The 16,751-nt window shown below is 41.9% G+C and overlaps 1 protein-coding gene across 3 annotated transcripts in view; it reads right to left on the reverse strand.

Moving 5' to 3' along the window:
* Positions 1–5,596, reverse strand: part of JCAD (junctional cadherin 5 associated) — a 32,583-nt gene extending 26,987 nt beyond the window's left edge. Inside the window, exon 1 of one of the 3 annotated variants that reach the window (XM_026672184.2) lies at positions 5,348–5,596. The gene's annotated coding sequence lies outside the window, so the exon portion shown is untranslated. Of the gene's footprint in view, positions 1–4,704; positions 4,828–5,343 lie in introns of those variants that run through there. The other 2 variants (XM_087947863.1, XM_087947862.1) reach the window with 2 other exon arrangements.
* Positions 5,597–16,751: the final 11,155 nt, after the last annotated feature.

Genomic DNA, 16,751 nt, shown 5'->3' on the forward strand with positions numbered 1-16,751 from the left:
AATGGACTGCCTTCACATTTCCTTTGTATCCATTATAAAGGTTATCTAAAATAGCAGACCATTTTATGCTCAGAAATCCAGAGAATTAGAGACCAAAAATACAACCATGTAATTCAACAGTTACAACTCCTATCTTAAGACAAAGCTTTAACTTAAGGCAGCAAAACTATAGTTTGGGGCATTGAATGCACTGATTATCTCTTTAAGTTTGAGCTCTAATTTCCCTTTACCAAATAGCAGGGATATTGCCTATCTGTAATTAACAACTTTTGAAAACATGATAAAATCAAAACTTTTTAAAGCAGATAATGCAGGGTATCAATACACTAAATTCAAAATGAGCAATGAAATCAGCACAAGGTGAGGGAAGGGGCAGACTGTATGTCCACTTTGAAGTAGTCTTTTTTTATGTACAGAGACAGTGGTGGGATTCATTTTTTTTTTTACTATCGGTTGTGTGGGCGTGGCTTAGTGGGCGTGGCAGGGGCAGGATACTGCAAAATCCCATTCCCTCCTCACCCCACTAACCTGCTTTCCAGCTCCGTTTTCCTGTGCCGGGCAACAAAAGAAGACCCAGCTCATCAGCTGGGACTCGGGAGGCAGAGAATAGATGGGGGCGGGGCCAATAAGAGGTGGTATTTGCCGGTTCTCTGAACTACTCAAATTTTTCGCTACTGGTTCTCCAGAGCTGGTCAGAACCCGCTGAATACCATCTCTGCACTGATAGCATATGCACCAAAGACAAATTCCTTGTGCATCCAATCACACTCGGCCAATAAAGAATTCTATTCTAGTCTTCCCCAGATGGATGACCTTCAAGGACGAGGATGCCCAGCCTGGGTAGTTATGCTTCAGAGGCAGGATGGATTAAAAAAAATGTTTTGTTTTTTTTTAAATTACAAAAAAATGGATTTTTTAAAAATTTAAATTGGATTTTTTTTATTTTTATCAAATTTATTTTAATAAAATGCTTTTGGAGTAAATATCTATCTAAAAACAATTTCTTATCTAAGATACATTAATAATTTAGTTTATTCAGCATGAAATAGAGCTTAATTGCGTAGCATGAGGCTGTATATTCTGTAATATTGGGTCTGTTGGTGAGTCAACAGATCAGAGGAGGAGCCGCCGCAGGACAGAGATGACAGCTGCTCTTTACATTTTTTTTATTTAAATCAAGCCTTTTTACTAGTGATTTAAATCATGATTAAATCGTGATTTAAATTGACTTGATTTAAATCAAATCCACCCTGTTCAGAAGCTTGAGAAACCACAATATGCAGTTTTTGGCTACAAAGGAGAGATATCAGCATTCCAAATTATTTGAAAGTTATGTCCCCTTAGTTACCTGCTGCACAAGGACTATCTAGAATCATTCCCCAGTGTTCTCCTTGATCTTGATTTCGCATGTTGTAGTCTAAGTCTTAGCATTCATTGGAGGTTCTAGAACTGTGCGACTGAATGGTTTACTTTCGGTCCAAACTTTATTTAATCTCCCTGCCCCATGTAGAATATAATTAAAGCTAAAGGTTCCCCTCACACATACATGCTAATCGTTTCTGGCTCTAGCAGGTGGTGCTTTTTTTTTTACTATCGGTTGTGTGGGCGTGGCTTAGTGGGCGTGGCAGGGGCAGGATACTGCAAAATCCCATTCCCTCCTCACCTGCTTTCCAGCTCCGTTTTCCTGTGCCGAAGAGCCAAGCGCTGTCTGAAGACGTCTCCATGGTCATGTGGCTGGGATGACTAAATGCCGAAGGTGCACGGAACGCTGTTACCTTCCCACCAAAGTGGTCCCTATTTTTCTACTTGCATTTTTACATGCTTTCAAACTGCTAGGTTGGCAGAAGCTGGGACAAGTAACGGGAAATCACTCCATTATGCGGTGCTAGGGATTTGAACTTTGGAAGGTGCAGGGGTGTGTACTGAAGTTCCTCTTTCTGAAGGACAAAAGCAGTTGTGCCTATTGCCAGACTCACAGCTGCTCTAATTAGCCAAAAAAAAAAAAGATGAGTTACACCTGCCTCCACATGTTCCAAAACTCCACTATTGAAAGTCGTATGCTGCTCTATTAAGTATTCGTTTCCCTTCAGAGGAGGGATCCATACTGACTTTCTACATTTGGACCCAAGTATGTTAAGCATCTTGAAGCCACAGAACTGACAACATTGCAGTTCAGTATGGCAGAATTTGATGTGCTTTCATCACTACACTCCAAAGCAGGGGTCCCCAAACTTGGCAATTTTAAGACTTGTGGACTTCAACTTCCAGAATTCCTTAGCCAGCTTTCCTCAGAATTCTGGGAGTTGAAGTCCACAAGTCTTAAAGTTGCCAAGTTTGGGGACCCCTGCTCCAAAGCCTCCATAAGATTTCATTTTACCACGCATTTTATTCATTTTATTTTATTTTATTCATTTTACCAGAACCTTCGGTTCAATCTAAGTATAGTATATAAAATCATACATTGCAATGACCTACCAGTCAATGAATACTTCAGCTTCAACCATAACAACACAAGAGCACACAATAGATACAAACTCAAGGTAAACCGCACCAAACTTGATCGTAGGAAATACGACTTCAGCAACAGAGTGGTCAATGTCTGGAATACTCTACCTGACTCTGTGGTTTCTTCCCCAAACCCCCAAAACTTTAACCTTAGACTGTCTATTGACCTCACCCCTTTCCTAAGATGTCTGTAGGGAGCGTGCATAAGCGCACCAACGTGCCTACCGTCCCTGTCCTATTGTTTCTTTTATTTTTCTTTTATGTACCCATTTCATGTATTTATAACCATGTTTATACTTATACCGCTTGACTAAATAAATAAATAAATATCTTAAGGAGTTGGTCTTGACCTTTAACTCTCGTGTTAGGAACCTATCCAGCCAGGAAGCTCTCCAGGGAAGACTCTTTTGGAGATGTTCCTGCCCTTGGAGGCTCCTTTTTTTGTGGCAAATGGGAAGTTCCTTCTCCTGGGTTACTTTGGAAATACATTATTTGGAAATTGCAATAATTTCCCAGTCTCAGGAAAAATCTAAGAAGAGACAGCTCATCTGTCATGCTGTCTGCTAAACAAATAATTCCCTCAACACTGTCAAACTATTTACTAAATCTGCATTACTATTAATCTTCTCATCGTTCCTATCACCCATCTCCTCCCATTTATGACTGTATGTGTGTAATTTTGTTGCTGGTATCCTAACAATTTATATTGACTGTTTTCTAGTATGATTTGATTGCTTATTGTATCCTATGACTATTATTAAGTGTTGTACCTTATGATTCTTGACTCTTGACGAACGTATCTTTTCTTTTATGTACACTGAGATCATTTGCACCAAGACAAAATTCCTTGTGTGCCCAATCACACTTGGCCAATAAAGAATTCTATTTTATTCTATTCTATTCTTTGAATTAATACATTAAATACTTGCTACAATATTAATTTAAGACTCTTTTTTTTTAAAAAAACAACTTTTTACGTTTTTTATAAAATATTATTTCTGTTGGCTACCTTCAGTACCACCAGAGTGGCAAATACGGTGTATTTAGGTCAAATAACCACTTTAAAAAATGTATTTACAATAGAAAAAGCCGTGAGATTAAATGTCTTCTATTAGCCCATCTGCCAGCAAATGTTTTGGCAGAACTAGGGGGGAAAAGGGCCTTTAGTGGATGATGGTTCTTACCGTACTTCTTAAGATGGGCACAAGCTAAGACTGAACATCAACTTTCTAATAGAGAATCAATGACAAGCCTAGATCAAGTGGTCCCAGGTGAAAAGTACCCTCAGTATTTATATTCAAGGTGCGTGATTTCTTCTATTGTGTACTATGCCGCTTATGGGGGAAAGAGACTCAGGATCTATAAAGCCACATTACCTTGACATTATATTTAAGTACCAGTAACAAGTACCGCTCTCAAAATTGGCACTCCAGATTGTCCCTGTTCCTAAATCTGGCTTAGATTCCTAGGAATTCCCTGGCAATCCACAGGAACTTGCTAGAGATTTGAAGCTGATACTACTCATTGTTATAAACTAACAATGGGCAGTATCAGGTTCAAATTTCTACCAACTACTGTTATTATTTGTTGTTATTATTTGGTTAAAGGGATGTCTGGTGAACATTTCCAGGAATAAAAGCATAGTTCAGCATGTCCCAAATGCTTAAAGTTTCTTTAAAAAAAAATCACAGAAAACAGATTTACCAAATAATGGAGTTACAAATACAACCCAAGAAACAAAACGTCAAGCAGTCAATGCTAATGTCTCTTTAAGAGAAGAAAGCTACAGCTCACTCTTTTAAAAAAGATTCTTGGATATTTCCCTGCATTAGTTCTCCCTACCTAGCAGGGCTGTTTTGAGGATAAGAAAATAATTATGCAGCATCCAGTTCAATGACAACCAGGGAGGAGATACAGAAAAATCCAAGTTTTACACTTATGTCTTTTACTCAGACATGACTGGACACTCCACAGCTGTGTTCGCATTACACAGATATTCATGCTTAACTTGGTTTATCAAAGTAACCAGTTTTCTGATATGACCTTGCCTAAACTACCTACGGTAATTCCAGGGATTAATTTTAGCACCCGCATCCTATTGACCCAAACTGTGGTTGATTAGTTAATGGCCAGGCCAAGCCTGTAATATAACTAGTTATGAACACTTCAGAAAGTTTCAGTCCTGTTCAACAGACATACCCCTTGGCTCATCCAACGCCAGACAGCTGGAAAAGGCGCTGCTTCGAGCGGAGGAAACACCCTCTGCAAATCAGGCTGCTCTTTCCAAACTTGCGAGGTACTAGGAAAACCAGTGCCGTGAACTCAGCAACTGCGATTCCACCTACAAGCAGGACGGCTCCAAGAAAAGGAGGACTGGCACAAAAGTTACATCTGCGCGCGCCCCCCTTCCCGAAAACAACTTCCCATCAGGTCCACCGCCTCAGCTAGGCGGTTGAGCCGGGCAATCTGGCGCCCAAATTTGTAAATTTAGGAACGGGGAGGCGGGAGGGAAGAAGAAGACACCCCCCAGTAACAACAAGTCCAAATCTGGACGCACGTGCGATTAGTAACCGCACCCTCTCCTGGATCTCAGAAAGACCGAAGGAAGGAACAGAAAAGAAGCAGGCAACCCATTTCGCTCCAGAACTGCGGCCAAAATCTTAGGAAGAGGCCAGGCTGGAATCGTTGGCAATTGCGCAACAGTAAGGCTAGTTTGCAAACCGGGGTGGTGGAAGAAAGATAAGTGTCCGCCCCCACCCCCAAGTCTCCACACACCCCGGGAGTTTACAGCCCAGCAAATCTCAAGAAGCGTCAGGAGTTGCCAGCGCGCCCGGCCACTTACGTGCTGCTGGACTGCTGCTGCAGCAGCGTTGGCGGCCGCCCGCCACCGTCATCCCGAACCCGGGAATCTGCCGAGGAAGCATCGCCGCCTAGCACGCCCGGTGGAGGGCGAGAGTCCGAGATGCCTGCGCGTCGCTCTTCTCTCCAGCGCTGCACCGACTTTGAAGTGAGAAAGCGACTCGCGCGCCTGGCAAGGTTTCAAAGGCTACGCGTCCCTCCCTTCCTCCCTGCGTCCCTCCCCGAACACCTTGTGGGGCTCCTTCGCCTGCTTCTTAAGGAAAAGGCAGAGCAGGAGGTTGGTGCGGCCTAAATAGACTTTGGGACAGGGGCCAAAAATAGGGTACCTCAACATGCTGGGCAAGCATGTTGTGAAATGCCCCAAATTTATTATTTCCTCCTCAAAGTATTTCTTTTAAGACTTTGTTCTAAGGTGTTAGGGAAGGCACCCAATGCTAGGCCACCTGGGCAAAGAGACTGCTTTAGTGAAAGACAACTTATGAAAGCAGTCCCTACTTTCCATCTCAAATCTAGATTTATATTAGATCTGTCCTTGGGACGCAGCTCTGGTCAAGATCCAGTGAAGAAATACTTGACAGAAAGTTTAAATTGTATTTAGAGGCAGATAACAATTCTCCAAGCCATGGCTCTAAGCAACAGTAAACCTGTGGACTGTTTAATTTCAGCACTGATCTCTGAAAACAGACAGATAATTGGGGGGGGGGGAGGGAATCACCAGCAATCAAGACAGGCCTTAAAGAAGTGTCATTTATCTATCATCAAGAAGGAAAAGAAGACAGATCAAGCCTCTCAGCCATCAATTACCACCATCAAAAGTCTGTAGGCTGCTTATTCTTCCAAATGTCTGGAAGATGTTTCAGAAAAGATACGAAGTCTTTAGGCAAATGAAAACTGTGCAACTCAAGTTGTGTAGAGACAGCATATCAAGCAAGAACGGAGATTAAGCATTTATAACATTAAAACCCTAAAATAACTGGTTGGGACGATAAAACAGTAAAAGGCTGTTCTGTTTTCGGAGCCATGACCCAAAGAGAAAATAATCTGCAAGAGGTGTTGTCTTCTCACATCAATGTGACAGCGTCATTTGTTTATGCTGTAGAGGCATCTCTCTCTCTTTGCCATGAAGCCCTTGGATGTAGGATTTGCTACCATACATACAAGCTCTTCCCATTTGCCATTAACAAATAAAATAAAATAAAATAAAAATTTCTCAGTAAGCCTGATAAACTTTCATCGCCACAAACCCCCTAATTGCTACTAAGGCTATGCCCATGAAACACACTATGACATTACATTATGACACCAGTCACATTTTAACCAAATTCTTCAAACCCATTGTTGGCATATGGTTTGTGTCCCGCAAATCTAGAAAAGTGGGTTGGCTGCTGGGGTTTCACAGGAATTTGGGAGATCCTCTAGCTAAGATTCTGCACAGTTCAGAGAACCCCCAAATCCCATTCCTGGCTGGCTCCTCCCATCCCACCCAGCCCCTCCCAGGGTCCCCACATGTCCCATTTTGGATACAGGTAAGTGCAGGGCGCTCACGGAGGCTTGGAGAGGGCAAAAAACGGGCCTCCCGGAAGTTTGGGAAGGCCAGAAACAGGCCTGTTTCCGGCTTCCAGGCAGTCTCTGGAGCCCAGGAGGCTGTTTTCGTCCTCCCGGAGGCTCAAGAAAAGGCTCCGGAGCCCAGGAAGGGCAAAACCGCCCTCCCCATTGTGTACAGGAGGCTGACTAGGCCACACCCACCATGGCCACACCCACCCAGCAACCAGGAAGAGAACCCGTTGGTAAAATTTTTGAACCTCACTCTGGTGGAATGGACTGTTTAAAAGGTTATTTCTTTCTCGTATGAGCCATATCATTTGTCTTCAAGAGGGTCAGGGCTTGTAACTCTTCTTCTCTATGGGCATCTAAATTTGCAGACATTTCTCCACTTTCTATTATTTCCTTCCTCTTGAAGCACAGTAGGTTTTGGAATTTTCTATTTCTTTTTTTGTGAGGGCTGTCACTTAGAAATCCTTCTCTACCTGGAGAAATCCTTCTCTCCAGAGATAGGAACCTCAAATCTCAACATTCTCCAGCCTGAATCTATACATCTGGAGAAGGGTCTATGACAATTTGCCATAGCCAACTCGTCACAACCAGCTTGTCATGGCCAACTAGCCATGGGACTCTTGCGGGAACAAGAGTTACACTAATATCCAAGAAATGGTGGGATAGAATCATTAAAGGCAGGATGCAAAAAAGAGGGATAGAATGAAATGTGAATATGTTATTTATTTTAAATAATTAAATTGAATTGTTGAGTTGTCCTGCAGGGAGTTGTCTCATGGTGAGTTAGCCATGGCAAGTCGGCTGTGGTGAATTGTGCCATTCCATTTGGAGAATGCCCAGCCTAGGGAAAGACTTTAGAAGCTGTCAAATTTTGCGTGGATTCACTTTCCAATGTATAATGTCCCATAATATGATATTAATAGCTTATTATCTAATATTGAAGGTTGTGGCTAAACTCATAATTAACTTGCATCTCTCTTTTAGAAATGATCTTGCATTTCAATTACTGTCTGGAAATTGGAAAGGGGCCATGATTAGAAGCATAGCCTTTTACGTGCCATAAACTTGTATTTTTAAGTATATTAATTTGTCATTGACATATTTTTATAGTCTTCTCTACAAGGTTTGAGGCCTGTTTTGCATTTCAGATATATATTATAACCACCAACACCTGAAGGCCACCATAGCTAGCTATTTACTTACATAGCTTAACTAATGCAGCTATTTCCACACACATCAGTACCTTGTTTAATCTTTATTTTACAGTGCAGATACTCTGGAGATTTTTTTATGTTATGTTATTTATAAAAGACATATATAATTTTCTTTCTTTCTAAGCTGCTAACAAAGTAGCAAAGACAGAATAAAAAATCTATAATGACAATATATAAACTACAAAGCAAGGTATATATTTTAACTTGATCAATGAAATACTTAGAAAATTTCCATAGGTTGTTCATACTGCTAGATTTTTCCCTCACTTATGACTTCCATGTAATAATTCTTTTATAATTTCTAGCTGTTATAGTATTACATTTTGACTTTTATTTCTTTGACAAATTTAAGCAATTCATTTCAAAATAACACAGACATAACAAGACAGTTATTATTTTATACTATTGATATTCTGGCAGGGATTTAGTTCTTTTCATTATTAATTGTTGTTGCATCAACAATTTATGGATCATGGAAGGAGGATAAATTAAATTTGTTCCTAAATTTCATGAGAAATTGATACGGGGATAATGGTTTATAAGCTAGTTCTAAAGCTCTTGGGCATAAAAATGACATTGTACTTTGACATTAGCTTATTGTTAATCTTTTGGACATTTGATATGCTTAAAAAGGAATGGCTGGGTATAATCACTTAAAATATTCTGATTTATAGTTTGAGCTCAATGCATTAAAAGTATCTGAAAGTCCTAAATAATTAATAATATAGGGATATTTTGGAGGTTCCCAAATCTATACTTAATTTTTAAATACAGTTGAAAAATATTACTCAGGGAAACTTCATCATACATAGAATAAAAGTCTGGAACTAGTCTAAGAAATAAATCAGCTTTGTTAATGTTTATAGAATACCCCAAAGAATAGGTAAAAAGAACTGGTTTATACCTTATAGCAGTGATCCCCAACCTTTTTTATGCCGCGGCCCGGTATCCCCAACCTTTTTTATGGTGCGGCCCGGTGCACGACATCAGCTGCGCCGCCATCTTGTTTTGATGAAAAAGTGCTTCTGGTGAGCTTTCTACCGGAAAAAGCTCACCGGAAGCACTTTTTCATTAAAACAAGATGGCGGCGTCCAGCAAACCAGCAGCCCGGTAGGACTTGTTCCACGGACCGGTACCGGTCCACGGACCGGTGGTTGGGGACCCCTGCCTTATAGTCTTGTACAGATGTATTGTTTTGGTTTCACAGTCATAAAGTTTTCAACAAGATGCTGAATAGAATAGATAGAATAGAATTCTTTATTGGCCAAGTGTGATTGGACACACGAGGAACTTGTCTTGGTGCAAATGGTCTCAGTGCACATAAAAGAAAAGATTTGTCAAGAATCATAAGGCACAACACTTAATAATAGTCATAGGGTACAATAAGTAATCAAATCATACTAGGAAACAGTCAATAAAAATCGTTAGGATACAAGCAACAAGGTTACAGTCATAAGTGGGAGGAGATGGGTGAAAGGAAGGATGGGAGGATTAATAGTAATAGTAATGCAGGCTTAGTAAATAGTTTGACAGTTTTGAAGGAATTAGTTGTTTAACAGAGTGATGGCATTCAGGAAAAAACTGACCTTGAGCCTAGTTCTGGTGTGCAATGCTCTATAGCATTGTTTGAGGGTAGGAGTTAAAACAGTTTACATCCAGGATGTGAGGGGTCTGTAAATATTTTCACAGCCCTCTTTTTGGCTTGTGTGGTATACAGGTCCTCAATGGAAAGCAGATTGGAAGTAATTGTTTTTTCTGCAGTTCTAATTTCTCTCTGAAGTCTGTGTCTGTCCTGTTGGGTTGCAGAACCAAACCAGGCAGTTATAGAGGTGCAGATGACAGACTCAATAATTCCTCTGTAGAACTGTATCAGCAGCTCCTTGGGCAGTTTGAGCTTCCTGAGTTGAGAACTATATTGTATTCTAAAAGTCTGAAATGCTTGACTGCAGACTACTAACAATTCTGTTTTACTCTAGTGGAAAGTTTTTGTTACATCAGATTTTAAACCCTTGATTGAATTATGCTTTCACTGTCTATTTAGGAACTAGCTTCCTTGCAATGTTTTGGGAAGTTTGATCAATATTATTCTGTGGTCTCATTTCAATATGCTATATAAGAAGGGTTTTTTATTATTTTTTATTGTCTTTTCTCTGTTTCTTCTATGTCAAAATTTGCCATCTCTTCTCTCAGATATCTCCACAAACCAACAAGGACAGTTCAAGAAAACTGATATTCCTGAATGTCTTTCAGGAGAGACCAGAGATTTTCCTTCTAAATAAATACAAATTAATTTCAGGATTGAAGTTATATTAAATATATTCAATCTCACCTTTAATAATAAATTAGGGATTTCAGGCCAGAATTATGCAGGCTTATATAATGACAATATTTAAAACTTTAACTCTAGGAGAAATCAATACAATTGAACTTAGTTTTACACTTTAATCTTAGTCTTACAGTGAGATAGGCACCATATAAATTTGATCAATAAAACAAATTACATCTCTCAATTGTACTAGAAAGATATATTAACTATTTATTACCAATAAATAGCTGAAGATTGTGCCCAAATTAATAATACATTAAACTATTAACTATTAGAAGATAAAAAGGTGGCTTTTTGTTGTTTCATCTAAATTATCAAATGATCCCTATATCCTTTAAATAAGATGGGAGAGTTTAAATAGACATTAGCAAATAAAATCAGTTTCACAAAAGCTCCTTTGCCCATAATGGCGAACCTATGGCACGCGTGCCACAGATGGCATGCAGAGCCATTTTTGCGGGTACACGAGCTCTAGCTAAACTTACCTGCACTGCGCATGTGCGCACCTCCCAGCTGATTTTCGGCCTGTTTGAGGCCTTTTTCGCCCTCCAGAAGGCTCGAGGAAAGCGTCTGCAGCCTCGGGAGGCCAAAAAACAGGCCTTCTGGAAATACCAGAAATGCCCATTTTCAGCCTCTGGAGGGCCTCTGGAGCCCGGGGGGGCATTTTCACCCTCCCGGGGGCTTGAGAGACGCCTCTGCAGCCTTGGAGGCCAAAAAACGGGCCCAAAAAATAGCCCTCCGGAGGCTGAAAACGGGCATTTCTGGTATTTCTGGAAGGCCTGTTTTTCGGCCTCCCAAGGCTGCAAAGGCTTCCCTCTAGTCTCCAGGAGGGTGAAAAAGGCCTCAAATGGGCCAAAATCAGCTGGGAGGTGCAGGTAAGGGGGGGTGTTGCATGTGCATGCGCAGAGGGGGCGTGGTGCATTGCATTGTGGATGTCAGTATGCATGTGCCCGCGCTATCACACGTGAGCGCGTGCTTTCGGCACACTACAACAAAAAGGTTTACCATGACTGTCATATGCCATATGCTAAAGTGACATTCTTAAATTCAGTAGTACTTAAGGAAGGGAAAGGAGATAACTTTAGCAAGAGGTCAGCTGCATGTTACAGTCATGAATTTATTTTCCAATAGTAAGTGGAGAATTCCTTGTATTCAAAACCATTCTCATAATAAATCAACAAATAAAAAAGCTTGCCTATCTGAATATGTATTTATGTCATTCTGTGTTTCCATAGGTCCATTCTCCAAGTCTTCAGACATTCTTTGAAGGTGATCTTTGATGGTCTTTAAATATGCTCACCATAAAAGAAAACAAACAAAACTACTGCATTTCAGTAATAAATGTCACATCAATGTCAATTCCTATCACTAAGAAATAACATATATTCCTTGCACAGTTCACCCCTATTCTTAGTACAGTTCATCCATATTTAGTATTCTTGTGGGCAAACATGGTTGCTGTGAGAAAAAGTTGAAAAACTATCAAACTATCTAGAAATACCTAAAATCTAATATCCAGGAACTGTGGGATTGTGGAAGAGGGGTTTATCTGCAAATGAAGAACCATATTTACCTCAGACTCCACTGCACAATGGAGCCCCTGGCATCCACCATGAGCTCAGCTCCTGGTCGCATCAACTCATACACTGGTGTGGGGGTACAAATCCTTCAGAATATAATGAAAATGGCAAAGTATGACTTCCACATCTTTAGCACACTAGAGGAAGACCATGGCTGGGATATGATGATAGATGCTGAGAAGAAACACAACTTTGCTTTTCTAGGGAGAACAATATGCAAATTGCTCTTGATTGTACACTTGTTTCATTATCTTTTTATTTTTTATTTTTTACCAAAGGAAGCTTTCAGGAAGGATTATGCTGCATTTCCAAAAGCTGTGGTAGGGCAGTGGTTATTAATTCTGCTGACTGCCAATTGCCAACAGATTGGCAGTTTGGTTTTCACCGGCTCAAGGTTGACTCAGCCTTCCATCCTTCCAAGGTCGGCAAAATGACGATAGAGATTGTTGGGGGCAATATGCTAACTCTGTAAACCACTTAGAGAAGGCTGTAAAGCACTGTGAAGCGGTATATAAATCTAAGTACTATTGCTATTTTTTGCAGAGAGGAGTAAGTCCTTCATTGCTGCCCTTGTTGCTTCTTTTGTTGTTGTGGTCTTGAGCAGGGGCCCCCACCCACCGGGCCCCGGACCGATACCGGTCCGTGGATCATTTTGCACCGGGCCGCAAAGAAAATAAAAAATAAAAAAAATGGCGGCTTTCTTCGCCTTCGGTGAATGCTGCTGGGATCAGGGATCAAGAACACAAAGGAAAGAAGGGGAGGGAGGAAGCAACTGAAGCCTGTCCTGCTCTCCGGCTCAGTGGCTTCGGTTTCCTCCCACCTCGTTCCTCTCTCAGTCGCTCTCTCGCTCCTCCACCAGCCCAGGAAGAAACTGCTTCAAAGAAGCTGGCAGGGTGGCTTTTCCTGTCGGCGCAGCTCCTCCGAAGCGCCCGTTCACCCCCACACAGCCGCCCGCGGTTCAATCCAGTGCTCCGTCTGCCTGCCTGGCCTGCCTTCGTTTCTGGTTGTTTCGGAGCAGCTTCAGCTGCGAAAAAGAGGTGAATAGTTATTAAAGGGAGGGAGACACCTGAGGGATGAGGCTGAGGAAGGCAGGGCCGAGAGGCGGGGCTTCTCAGCCGGCCCTGCAGGACTTGTCCTGAGCCACGGAGACAGCCGTGGCCGCCGCCACCAGCGCTGCTTTGAAGGCGCTCCTCAGCCAGGCGCAGTTCCTGAATCTGCAGCTGAAACCTCCGCTTTAAATGTCCCAATAGGAGAGAATATCTGTCGCTCAGGGTTGCAATGAGGAGGCCTTGGCGCCTTGAACTCAGTGGTTTGCTGGCAGACGTTTATTACCTGACTAGGTAACAACATCAGATGTTACCTAGTCAGGTAATGAAACGTCTGCAAGCAAACCACCAAACTCGGACTCCACCCCCAGCCGGTCCTTGAAAAAGTGTTTCTGCGTGAAACTGGTCCCTGGTACAAAAAGGTTGGGGACCACTGGTCTTGGAGGACTGTAGCACTGTAGCTGCAGTTCCCTTCTTTTGTTTTGATTTTTGTTTCAGTTACTATTATGGGTAATTTAGTGGATTTAGTAGAAGTATCCCAGCCATCTACAGAAAATAATACTCTTGTTGCAAGAGCATCCTCTGTAGAAAACATCACTGAAACATTCATGCATTTGTCCTGTGATCGCTGTGAAGAAAAGCAGCCACATCACACACTGATGTTTTTTATGAAGCAGAACTGTGAGCTTTTGAAATCTTAACCTGGCACTATTTTAGATGTGTTGCATGCCAGAGTCTGTAAAAAAGTATCTAGAAAGGAGGAGGCCATCATATCCCTGATTGTTTTTGGAGGATCTGGCACTTTCAAGCAGAAAGATTGAGAGACTATGTTGCTTCTGTTTCTTGAGGATACCATCTTCCAGATCAGTAATGACTTCTGGGTTACTGACTTTTTTCAGAGTCTGATTCTCCAGTTATGAAGTTACTCAGCATGTGAGAAGAACTTCCTTTACAAATGTTGGGGAACAGCTTGTGGCAACTTAATTCAGCCAAACTTAGGTAGAGTTATCCAGAAAATCAGGTTTTATGAGAATGAAGAAAGGGAGAGCTGTCACTCCATTATTTGTGATGCAATTTATGAAATCATCAGGAACCTTCTTGAGTAGGTGGCAGTACAAGCCCTTCTAAACATAATGGAAGTGCAAAGTGTAACTCCTGCCTTTTATTCTTGGAGGATTTGGCCCTTTGAAGCAGAAAGATTGAGAGACTGTGTTGCTTCTGTTTCTTGATACCATCTTCCAGATTAGTAATGACCTTGTCCAGAGTCTGATTCTTCAGTTATCAAATTGCTCACTGTGTGAGAACTTTCTTTACACATTTATTTATTTGATTTGTCAATCGCTTACAAGGTAATAGATATAAATATAAATATGAGTAAGAATACAGGAAATAGGTATGAATAAATGGGGACAATATGACAGTGATGACAATATGACAGTGGTGCACTTATGCATGCCCCTTACAGATCTCTTAGGAATGGGGTGAGGTCAATAGTGGTTAGTTTGATGTTAAAGAAGTGGGGGTTAGAGGATGTAACAACAGAGTCAGGTAGTGCATTCCAGGCATTGACCACTCTGTTGCTGAAGTCGTACTTTCTGCAGTCAAGTTTGAAGTGGTTTACACTGAGTTTGTATCTGTTGCGTGCTCTTGTATTGTTGTGGTTGAAGCTGAAGTAGTCACTGATTGGTAGGACATTGTAGCAGATAATTTTGTGTGCAACACTTAAGTCTAACCACAGGCAGCGTAGTTCAAGGTTGTCTAAGCTCAAAATCTCAAGCCTGGTGATATAGGGCAGTGGTCCCCAACCTTTTTTGTACCAGGGACCAGTTTCAAGCAGAAACACTTTTTCAAGGACCGGGGGATTCTATTTTCCATTCCCAAAACTTTATGTTTACCCTACAACTAGCATTAAAGACACCTGACTGCAGTCTCTCTAGTTCTAGGTCTTGCCCAGCTGTGTAGCTACAAAATTTCATGCAGATGTTTCTCTTATCTCTGTTTGGTGAAAACAGGAATTGAATGAGGAGCATTTAGTCAGTGTGTTTTCCCTAGGAAGCTCCTGTAGTCCTTGTTTAGGGATCATTCAGAGCTACGATGGACCTCTAACATCCAGCCCAGGAAGAAACTGCTTCAAAGAAGCTGAGGAGGGGTGGCTTTTTCTGTCGCCACAGCTCCTCCGAGCGCCTGCTCACCCCCACCCCGCCCGCTGCAGACGTTCAATCCAGTGCTCCGTTCTGCCTGCCTGCCTGCGTTTCTGGTTGTTTCGGAGCAGCTTCGGCTGATAAAAAGAGGCGAATAGTTATTATTCTCAGCCGAAGCTGCTCCGAAACAAACGAAGGCAGGCAGGCAGGCAGAACGGAGCACTGGATTGAACCTGGATTGATTGGCAGCAGGGTGGGGGTGAACGGGCGCTTCGGGGAGCTGCGCCGACAGGAAAAGCCACCCTGCCGGCTCCTTGAAGCAGTTTCTTCCTGGGCTGGTGGAGGAGCGAGAGAGCGACTGAGAGAGGAACGAGGTGGGAGGAAACCGAAGCCGCTGAGCCGGAGAGCAGGACAGGCTTTGGTTGCTTCCTCCCTCCCTTCTTTCATTTGTGTCCTTGATCCCTGATCCCAGCAGCATTCACCGAAGGCGAAGAAAGCCGCCATTTTTTTTATTTTATTTTCTTTGTGGCCCGGTACAGAATGCTCCACGGACCAGTACCGGTCCGCGGCCCGGTGGTTGGGGACCCCTGATATAGGGTATTCTGTTGCGAGCAGAGGAGTGTAGTACTCCTCTCATGAAATACTACTGGACTCGCTCGATTGTATTGTCTGATATGCAGTGCGGATTCCAGACTGATGAGCTGTATTCGAGTATTGGTCTGGCAAAAGTTTGGTATGCTCTAGTTAGTAATTCAATATTTCCAGAGGAGAAGCTTCGTAAGATTAGATTTACAACTCTTAATGCCTTTTTGGTAATGCTGTTACAGTGAGCTCTGGCACTTAGGTCATTTGGTATAAGAACTCCAAGGTCCTTGACAGAGTGAGGATCATCAACAAGGTCATATCCGCCTAGTTTGTATTTGGTGTATTGATTTTTTTTAACAATGTGTAGGACAGAGCATTTGTTGGTCAAGATTTGGGGTTGCCAGATGTTTGACTATTCAGACACATAATCAAGGTCGCTTTGAAGGATAGTAGCATTGTCAGTGGTGTCGAATATTTTACGTCATCTGCAAAGAGGACACAGTTACTTATAAGGTGATCGCAAAGGACATTTATATAGAGTATAAAGAGTGTGGATCCTAGATGCCTTGGGGGACACCACTGTTAACTGGAGCAGGGTTAGATATAGTACTCCCTATTTTTACTATTTGTTGTCTGTTTGACAGGAACGCAGTAATCCACTTCTGGAGGGATCTGGAAATGCCGTAAGAGTTCAGTTTTAACAGTAGTTTGTCGTGTACCACTGAATCAAAGGCTTTGCAGAAGTCTATGTAAATTGTGTCTATAGCTTTACCCTGGTCGAGTAGAGTAGTCCACAAGTTTTTGCAGTGTAGGAATTATAGATTGCAGGACAATTTTTTCCTGCAACCAAATTGTTTTTTGGAGAGTAGGTTGTTTGACTCTAAGTAGAGAGTGATGAATTGGTTAATGATTGATTCCATGACTTTGCATGTGATACAACA

The sequence above is a fragment of the Notechis scutatus genome, chromosome Z (genome assembly GCF_049901735.1).
Source record: "Notechis scutatus isolate UNSWTSFEM ecotype Mainland chromosome Z, rNotScu1.2, whole genome shotgun sequence".
In the NCBI taxonomy this organism is placed as follows: Eukaryota; Metazoa; Chordata; class Lepidosauria; order Squamata; family Elapidae; genus Notechis; species Notechis scutatus.